A 9,302-nucleotide genomic window follows, 5' to 3' on the forward strand; every position below is an offset into this window, starting at 1 on the left:
TTCTCTGAGAATTTTGTGATTACCTTAAGGTAGTTTTAAAGGGAAACAATATACAAAACTTTGCACCCTTTTGTGCTGCCATGTGGAACAAACAAAAAACACTAAACATCCACCCATGTTCTGTCTGTTTTTTGGTTTTGAAACTTATGTGCCTAAAACAATGCAGTTCAAAAAGTCCCCCAATGTGATGTCACAATTAGGAAAATTAGCATAGAACCCTGTCTTCCCATCCATCCATCCATCCATCCATCCATCCATCCATCCATCTATAGTCCTTTGATCAGTGGATGGGTGGATCGATGGATCCATCCATCCATCGATCCACCCATCCGTCCATCCGTCCGACCGACCGACCGACCGACCGACCGACCGACTGACTGACTGACTGACTGACTGACTGACTGACTGACTGACTGACTGACTGACTAACTAACTAACTAACTAACTAACTAACTAACTACCCACCTTAAGCCTAAAATCTAACCCTCACTCTAAAACCCCAACTCTCACCCTAAAGTCTGTGGATCTAATGCGTGATTGCATTAGTCTCTATCGGTATATGACTGGTCCCCTACCCATTTTAGGCCTTAAAATCTAACCCTCACCCTAAAGTCCTACCTCTAACCCTAAAGTTCGTGGGTCTAATGCATTAGTCTCTATCTGTATGTTACTAGTCCCCTACCCATCTTAAGCCTAAAGTCTAACCCTCACCCTAAGATTCCAGCTCTAATCATAAGATCCTTGGGTCTAATGCGTAATTACATGAGACTTTACCGGTATGTTTACTAGTCTCCTACCCTCTCTACACTTAACATTTAACCCTCATCTTAAAACAGTTTTTTTAGAAAGGTATTTGGCACCACACTAGAAACCATTCCCTTTCAGATCTCACTTCTTTTCCTCTCCCCTTCCCTCTCTCTCACACACTTTGGATTGGGAATTGGGTGAGCCATGGTCAGCCGACTTCGGCTCGGATGTGGTTGACATTACACCACGACACCACATCTGGTATCTGGTTCGGACCGGTTTTTGTTCCACCCTAGTTTTCTTCTCTATTCCTCTTTGTTTTTTCTAATCTGTTCTTCTTCTCAATTTTCCTTTATTCTGTCCTTTAATTTTTTCCTACTCTGCTGTTTTACACTTTATTGAAAACAAATCAACAATTGGGGAGGAGTTCTAGAGTGACACGCGACGGCCCGTGCATTGCCAGTGACTCCCTATTCAAACTGTTTTGGTTAATTTACCAATTCAGGGGGAACTCACTGAGATTTATCTACTCCATCTAACTAACTAACTAACTAACTAACTAACTAACTAACTAACTAACTAACTAACTAACTAACTAACTAACTAACTAACTAACTAACTAACTAACTAACTAACTAACTAACTTCGTATGAAAGTCAAGAAAATTAATCAACAATGATGCCAATTTTCGGTGACCTCAGTAATCATGAACTACTAATTAGAATAACAAATAACACTGATCGAATCAAATCAACCTTTATTTATAAAGCACCTTACAGGCATGAAACATGTCACCAAAGTGCTGTACAATCAAATAAAATCAGATATGATCAGCAGGGACAACTAAAAACCAACAATATACACATAACAGAATATGAGCATGTGAAAATAACAGCAACAACTAACCCACAGAGTTAAAAGACACATCATCAAAGTTTGTCTTTAACCTTATTTTAAAAACCTCTACTGATGGGAGAGTCGAACGGTTAAGGGAAGAGCATTGCATTGTCTCGGACCTGCTACTGAGAACACCCTATCCCCGCTTGACCTCAGTCGCGCTCTGGGAACCGAGAGCAGCAATTGGTTCACAGAACGGAGTGCCCGACCAGGAACGCGTGGTTGCAACACCTCTGACAAATAGGCAGGGGCCATCCCATTTATTGACTTGAACACCATTAAAAGAAGTTTAAAATAAAAGTAAGTCACAGATGACTTCCAGGAGATGACTTTGACTATAGGGACTGCATGATGACGAAGCACTGCTGTAAGCCGTGGCTTCAAGGCTCAAAGACATGACACAGTAACCCCCAAACTCGCCACTTAGGCCCTGTCCACACGTAGCCGGGGATCTGCCAAAACGTAGATATTTTTCTACGTTTTGGCCTGTCATCCACACGAAAATGGAGTTTTTTAAAAACTCCGGCCAAAGTGAAGATCTGCGTTTTCTCCGTTTTGGGTGTCTGCGTGTGGACAGACAAAACCGGAGTTTTAAGGTCCGCAACGTCACTTTCCGCGACAAAAAAATGCTGACATCACGTGTGCGACCTGTGTTTACACTAGCCGACAGCATGGATGCCCTCAGAGCTGCGCTCGCTTTATCAATTGTCCAAGCGCATTTTGCTTGTTTGTTTTTGCAAGCGGAATTACTGCTCCTTGCGGAAGACCACAGACGAAGGAATAGGTTAAGAACGGGGGAAGTACTGCCGCCAACAGGTCTGGCATGTCCTTAACAACGTATTTATCCGGGTACGTGTGGACGTTATTGGTGTGGATGCAAGTTTTTGGAGGGGCGGATATTCGTTAAAAAAAACCCGGCTACGTGTGGACTAGGCCTTACTGTCATCAGAGTGACATGTTTCAAATGTTATACAGTAAACGTGATGGATTACAGCGGTGCTGTTACCATTCACTTGCAGAAATGCCCATTTCAATTCACGCAGAAGTTAAATATTTAAATTCCATTTTGAAAGAACTTTACAAAAGATTATTTTTACGTAAGAACAACAGAACACTAAAACAAGTTTTCCCCCTTGAAAATTTCACATGATTGAAAACTTTGGTAGAGGATGCTATTTTTACCGTTTCCACGTCTGCACAACAACATGTCTCCAACGGTATGCAGATACGGAGCGGACGAGCAGGTGGTGCTCATCTGATTTGCTGCACATGTGTAGATGGGCTGCAAGGGTAGTAATTACCTAGATAATCCAACAGCTCCATTGCAAAAAGGTTTATGTGATTACAAAATCATCTCAGGGTCTAACCAATGATCTCTCACCTGTCAATGTTTCAAGAATGACAGGATGACAATAAAGCCATCATTTATGGTTTTCATTGCTGTCCTCTTTGCCTTTTTCTTCCTCTTCTTGTTCCCACTGCAGCTCAATGATGGCTGAGAAGAAGATGCAGGGTTCTGCTTATCCATTAAGGCTGTTTTTCTCATAATAGCATTTTTTTTGCCAGCCTCTGTTATGGGTTACTCCTCCTGATTGTTGTAATGCGTGTTTTTCTTTCTCTGTGTAGGTTGGCTGTGGCTCTTCCTGCTGTTCCTGCCCCTCTTTGGAGCATCGGGGAATGCCGCAGCTGACTGCAATTTCCTGATTGCCACACCATGTATTTAAGCAGCTGCTTCCTGTGCATGGTGTGGCGTTGTTGTGAAGAGTTTCTGGTGTCTAGAGCATAGCTTTGTTTCGAGTCTGTGGTAGTTTTGTTTTGTATTACCCGTGAAGTCCTTTTCCCACGTATGTGGTGACTTTTTGTTATTAAAAGTAATCAGTATCGGATCTGGTCATCCTGTCTCCTGCATTTGGGTTTATTCCTGTGTACCCTCGCGTGACATTACAACGCCACCATGACCAACCCAGCAGGAGGAATACCAGCTGCCAACGTTCCCTTACCTGGGTCAGATGAGGACGCGGCAAGTGGAGGTGAACTTGCTGTATTGGCTCGGGAGTTACGCGGCTGCCTGTCCGGAATGCAACAACTCCATGGACGCCTCTCTAGGCTGGAGCAGGCTCCCACTCCGCAGGCTCCCACTCCGCCTCGTCAGGTCCGCCTGGGTTCCCCCGAGCTCTTCAATGGCACGGCTGTGGACTGCCGGCCGTTCCTCGCCTCCTGCAGGCTGCATTTTGACTTTAACCCCGGTGAGTTCCCCTCTGAAGAAAGCAAAGTAGCCTTCGCCATGAGCTTTTTAACTGGACAAGCTAAGAGGTGGGGCCTGGCGGAATGGGACCGAGGCTCGGACCTCCGCCGCTCTTTTCGGGAATTCTCTCGCCAGCTGCTCATGGTGTTCGATCCATCCACTCCTCACCGAACTGCTGCTGCTGACTTACTCTGCCTTAGGCAGGGCGGACGTAGCGTCTCTGCCTATGCAGTGGAGTTCCGTACCTTGGCAGCTAACACTCGCTGGCCGGAAGAGGCGCAGATCGACGTCTTCCTTCGAGGTCTCTCCAGCACTCTGAAGGACGAGCTGGCTGCACGGGAGGTTCCAGAGGATCTGGAGGAGCTAATCGAGCTGGCTACCCGCATCGATCGTCGGAGGATGGAGCGAAGCAGAGAGGAACGCCGTCTACCGGATTTTAACCACGCACCCCTCAGGGCCTTGTCACAGCCTCCCGTCGCTCGTGAGGCTCCGTCTCCTGTGGAACCCATGCAGCTGGGAGTGGGACGGCTCCCCGCGTCTGAACGACGGAGACGGATGAGGGAGGGGCTGTGTCTGTACTGTGCTCGTCCCGGTCACCAGGTGCGTCACTGTCCGGGAAACGGGGGGGCTCACTAGCGGGGGGGGCACCTAGTGAGTCGGTTTTCATCTTCCTCCCCACCCTCTCGACCCCCCGTCAGTGTGCTGGTGACCTATGGCCAGATGCAGAATGCTTATGAGACTTTGATTGACTCTGGTTCAGATGGTGATCTGATATCCCAGGAGGTGGTAAGCGCGCTTTTTATTCCAGTAATACCCTTATCCCCTGCCTTGCTCATCCGTGCCATAAACGGTTCCATCATCCACAGAGTAACAGCACGCACGGTTCCTATTAAGGTAACTGTTTCTGGAAACCATTCTGAACTTATGGATTTTTATGTAGTGGATTCCCTGAGGCCTCCGGTTATTTTAGGTTTTCCTTGGTTGTGTAAACATTCTCCTCACATTGACTGGTGTTCAGGCCGTGTGCTCTCCTGGAGCTCTTTCTGTTTGCTGAACTGTTTAACGGCTGCTGCTACACGCTCCTCTGTCTCTAACCCTCCTGTTGAACCTCCAGACTTAAGTTCGGTGCCCCCCGAGTATGCAGACTTGGCCGCTGTGTTTTGCAAGGTGCGAGCCAAGGCCCTGCCCCCTCATCGTCCTTATGACTGCGCCATTGACCTCCTGCCTGGAACGCAGCCTCCTAAGGGCCACATCTACCCCCTCGCCATCCCTGAGCGTGCGGCCATGGAGGAGTACCTACAGGAGAGCCTGCAGGCTGGGATCATTCGCCCTTCCTCATCGCCAGCTGGGGCGGGATTCTTCTTTGTGGGCAAGCGGGATGGGGGCTTACGGCCCTGCATTGACTACAGAGGGCTGAATGCTATTACAGTCCGGAACACTTACCCTTTGCCTCTGTTACAGTCTGCTTTTGATCTTCTCAGGGGGGCTCAGATCTTCACAAAGCTGGACCTGCGGAGCGCTTACCATTTGGTTCGTATCCGTGAGGGAGATGAGTGGAAGACTGCTTTCAATACTCCCAATGGCCATTTTGAGTATTTGGTCATGCCGTTTGGTCTCACCAATGCGCCCGGAGTTTTCCAATGCCTCATAAATGACGTTCTCAGGGAGATGATCAACAAATTTGTGTTTGTTTATTTGGATGATATCTTGATATTTTCCCCAGACCGAGACACTCATGTGCAGCACGTCAGAGCCGTATTGCAGCGTCTTCTCGAGAACCAGCTGTTCTGCAAGGCGGAGAAATGTGAGTTCCACACAACACAAACCAAGTTCCTTGGGCATGTGGTTTCTCCTGGTTCAGTGCAGATGGACGAGGCTAAGGTACAAGCTGTTCTCAATTGGCCTGTCCCCGCGGATCGTAAGCAACTCCAGCGCTTCTTGGGGTTTGCTAACTTCTACAGACGTTTCATCAAAGGGTTCAGTGGCGTGGCTGCACCTCTCCATAAACTCACCTCAGCTCAGGTACGTTTTGTCTGGGACGTTGGAGCCAATAGGGCTTTTACTGAGCTTAAAAGACGTTTCTCTACGGCTCCTATCCTGACACAGCCTGACCCCTCCAAATAGTTTATTGTGGAGGTCGATGCGTCTGAGTCTGGGGTGGGGGCCGTGTTGTCACAGAGAGCGTCTGATAACAAAGTTCATCCCTGCGCGTATTTCTCCTGCAAGCTCAATCCTGCAGAGAGAAACTACGACATAGGGAACAGAGAATTGCTAGCTGTTAAGCTAGCCCTTGATGAATGGCGCCACTGGCTGGAGGGTGCAAGACAGCCTTTTCTGGTGTGGACAGACCACAAGAACCTAGAGTACATTCGCACGGCTAAGCGACTTAATCCACGCCAAGCCCGGTGGGCTCTGTTTTTTGACCGTTTCAACTTCACCCTCTCTTATCGCCCTGGCAGCAAAAACATCAAACCTGACGCCTTGTCCCGACAATATCAGCAGGACTGCAGGTCGACAGAGGTCCCGGGTACCACCACCATCGTTCCTCCTGTCCTGGTACTTGGGGCTAACCGCTGGGCCTTGGAACGTAGGGTCAAGTCTGCAGTTTCAGGCACGGTCCCAATCCCTGATGGATGCCCCCTAACTGCTTGTTTGTACCTTCGAGTCTACGCCCCGCGGTGCTGAAGTGGGGGCACTCGTCACGCCTGGCTTGCCATCCCGAGATGACAAGGACCGCCTTCCTGGTGGCTCAGCGTTTCTGGTGGCCCACCATGTCCTCTGACATACGAGCTTTCGTCTCCTCGTGCCCTGTGTGTGCCAGTGCTAAAGTGCCCAGAACCCCTGCTGCAGGTCTCCTACAGCCTTTACCTATCCCCTCAAGACCATGGTCCCACATAGCCATGGACTTCATCACGGGTCTGCCCCGTTCAAGAGGTAACACTGTCATTCTGACTATCGTGGACAGGTTTTCGAAGTTGGTTCATGCTGTGCCCCTACAGAAACTGCCTTCGGCAAAACAACTGGCCGAGATAGTGGCACGACATGTGTTTCGACTGCACGGGCTTCCTGAGAACATTACCTCTGATCGGGGTCCACAGTTCGTGGCAGCATTCTGGAGGGAATTCTGCAAGCTCCTCGGGATAACGGTCAGTTTAAGTTCTGGTTTCCATCCTCAGACCAACGGGCAAGTGGAGCGGTTTAATCAGGACTTGGAGACCATCCTACGAGCTATGTGCTCTAAGAACCCCCCGACCTGGTCCTCACAGCTCCCTTGGGCAGAATATTCCCATAATTCTCTTGTGAACTCTACCGGTTTCTCCCCTTTTCAGGCTGCCTATGGTTATCAGCCCCCACTTTTCCCCCATCAGGAGAGGTCTGCATCGGCCTCCGGCCCCGCCGCGTTTGTACGATGCTGTCGGCGCACTTGGGTGGATTACCGCTCTCGTCTGGTCCAGAATCAGGAACGGTTCACCGCAGTGGCGAACCGTCGGAGATCAGCCGCACCCGACTACAAGGTGGGAGACAAGGTTTGGCTTGCCTCGACAGATGTGCCATTGAAAGGGGGTTTGAGAAAGCTCCTTCCTCGGTACATCGGCCCCTATTCAGTGTCCAGGGTCATCAACCCGGTGGCGGTCAGGTTGGACCTTCCTCGCTCCCTGCGGATCCACCCTGTTTTCCACGTGAGCAAGCTTAAGCCCTTTGTGACTAGCCCCTTGCATCCGCCCACTGCGGCTCCGCCTGCTCCTCGCCTTGTGGAAGGTGGCCCGGTCTTCAAGGTGAACAAGCTCCTGGCCTCTCGGAGGGTGGGTCGAAGCATCCAGTACCTGGTGGATTGGGAGGGTTACGGCCCGGCGGACCGCCAGTGGGTCCCCTAACGCCACGTCCTGTGCCGTGACCTGATCACCCGTTTTCACCGGGACAACCCTGATCAGCCTCGTCGTCCGTCTGGAAGCCAGACCTTGTGAGGGGGGTTATGTTATGGGTTACTCCTCCTGATTGTTGTAATGCGTGTTTTTCTTTCTCTGTGTAGGTTGGCTGTGGCTCTTCCTGCTGTTCCTGCCCCTCTTTGGAGCATCGGGGAATGCCGCAGCTGACTGCAATTTCCTGATTGCCACACCATGTATTTAAGCAGCTGCTTCCTGTGCATGGTGTGGCGTTGTTGTGAAGAGTTTCTGGTGTCTAGAGCATAGCTTTGTTTCGAGTCTGTGGTAGTTTTGTTTTGTATTACCCGTGAAGTCCTTTTCCCACGTATGTGGTGACTTTTTGTTATTAAAAGTAATCAGTATCGGATCTGGTCATCCTGTCTCCTGCATTTGGGTTTATTCCTGTGTACCCTCGCGTGACAGCCTCTGGGGCGCCGGAGCATATTTATCCTTGCAGAACAGCATCACTACATACTTAGCTTGTTGTGCTGATAGATTTCTGAGGACAAACATAAGGTAAAGCAAAAAACCCAAAAATGAACGATTATTCCAAACAGATCAGCGAAAATCTGATCCCGCATTTACATTTTTTATTTTTGCCCTCAAGTTACTCTTCGGGAGTTGGAAGCACTTCTTTTTTTTCTCACATCTTGATCATTACACCTGATGTTTCCATGGCGACAGCCCGCAATTAAGAGATGGATTTATTCTCGCTGTTTTCCAGCGAGGTGCTAATTGAAACTGGATTTCGTATCAGACGAAGGGTGAGATGGGATGTGTGTGTTTAAGATTTCATTTTTTAGGCACAAAAAGGTGGAAATTTTATGCATCTGCCTGTAATTAGTCTGACTTTAAAGGCACAGCCAATTAGCTGTTTTCTCATAAAGTAAAATATGAGGAAATAATAGATTTTTTAAATGTATCAGTCATTTATATAAAGATTCACCACAAATCCTGAAAAATGCATGACATTTACCCAAACATACCAGAACTGTCCCCTTTTAAACCTCCCTGTTCATTTTTCGGCCATTCTGTTCTGTTCTTTTCCTCTCCGATTGCATCACAGCTCGTAAAAGCTGCAAAAACTCCCTCCAACATTAGTTCCCTGCATCATCTTCACCATCATCATTAGCAGGCTGCACAGATATTCACAGCGATGCCTTGTGCTGAGAGAATAAATTAGCACAAAATGTTCAAAAAAAAAAAAAAAAAAAGCAGAGCCCAGAAGAAAATGGCGCTCTCTATGTAATAAGGCAGTGAAGCAACAACCATTTGCGCTGTGGCTCGCCTGCTCTCCAGGTGACCTCAGAAATGAGCAGCGCTGCACAAATGGATCATGTAAATCTCATTTTTTTCATGCATTGCAGCAAAATTGTGGTTCAAATTAAAACAAAGAAAAAAACGGATTAAATGGAGAACAGAAAGCAGGAAGGCGATATTGAACCTGAAGTAACGGCCCGGCTATATTTAAATCGGTTTCTGTCGAATTT

The sequence above is a fragment of the Nothobranchius furzeri genome, chromosome 19, assembly GCF_043380555.1.
Source record: "Nothobranchius furzeri strain GRZ-AD chromosome 19, NfurGRZ-RIMD1, whole genome shotgun sequence".
Lineage (NCBI taxonomy): Eukaryota > Metazoa > Chordata > Actinopteri > Cyprinodontiformes > Nothobranchiidae > Nothobranchius > Nothobranchius furzeri.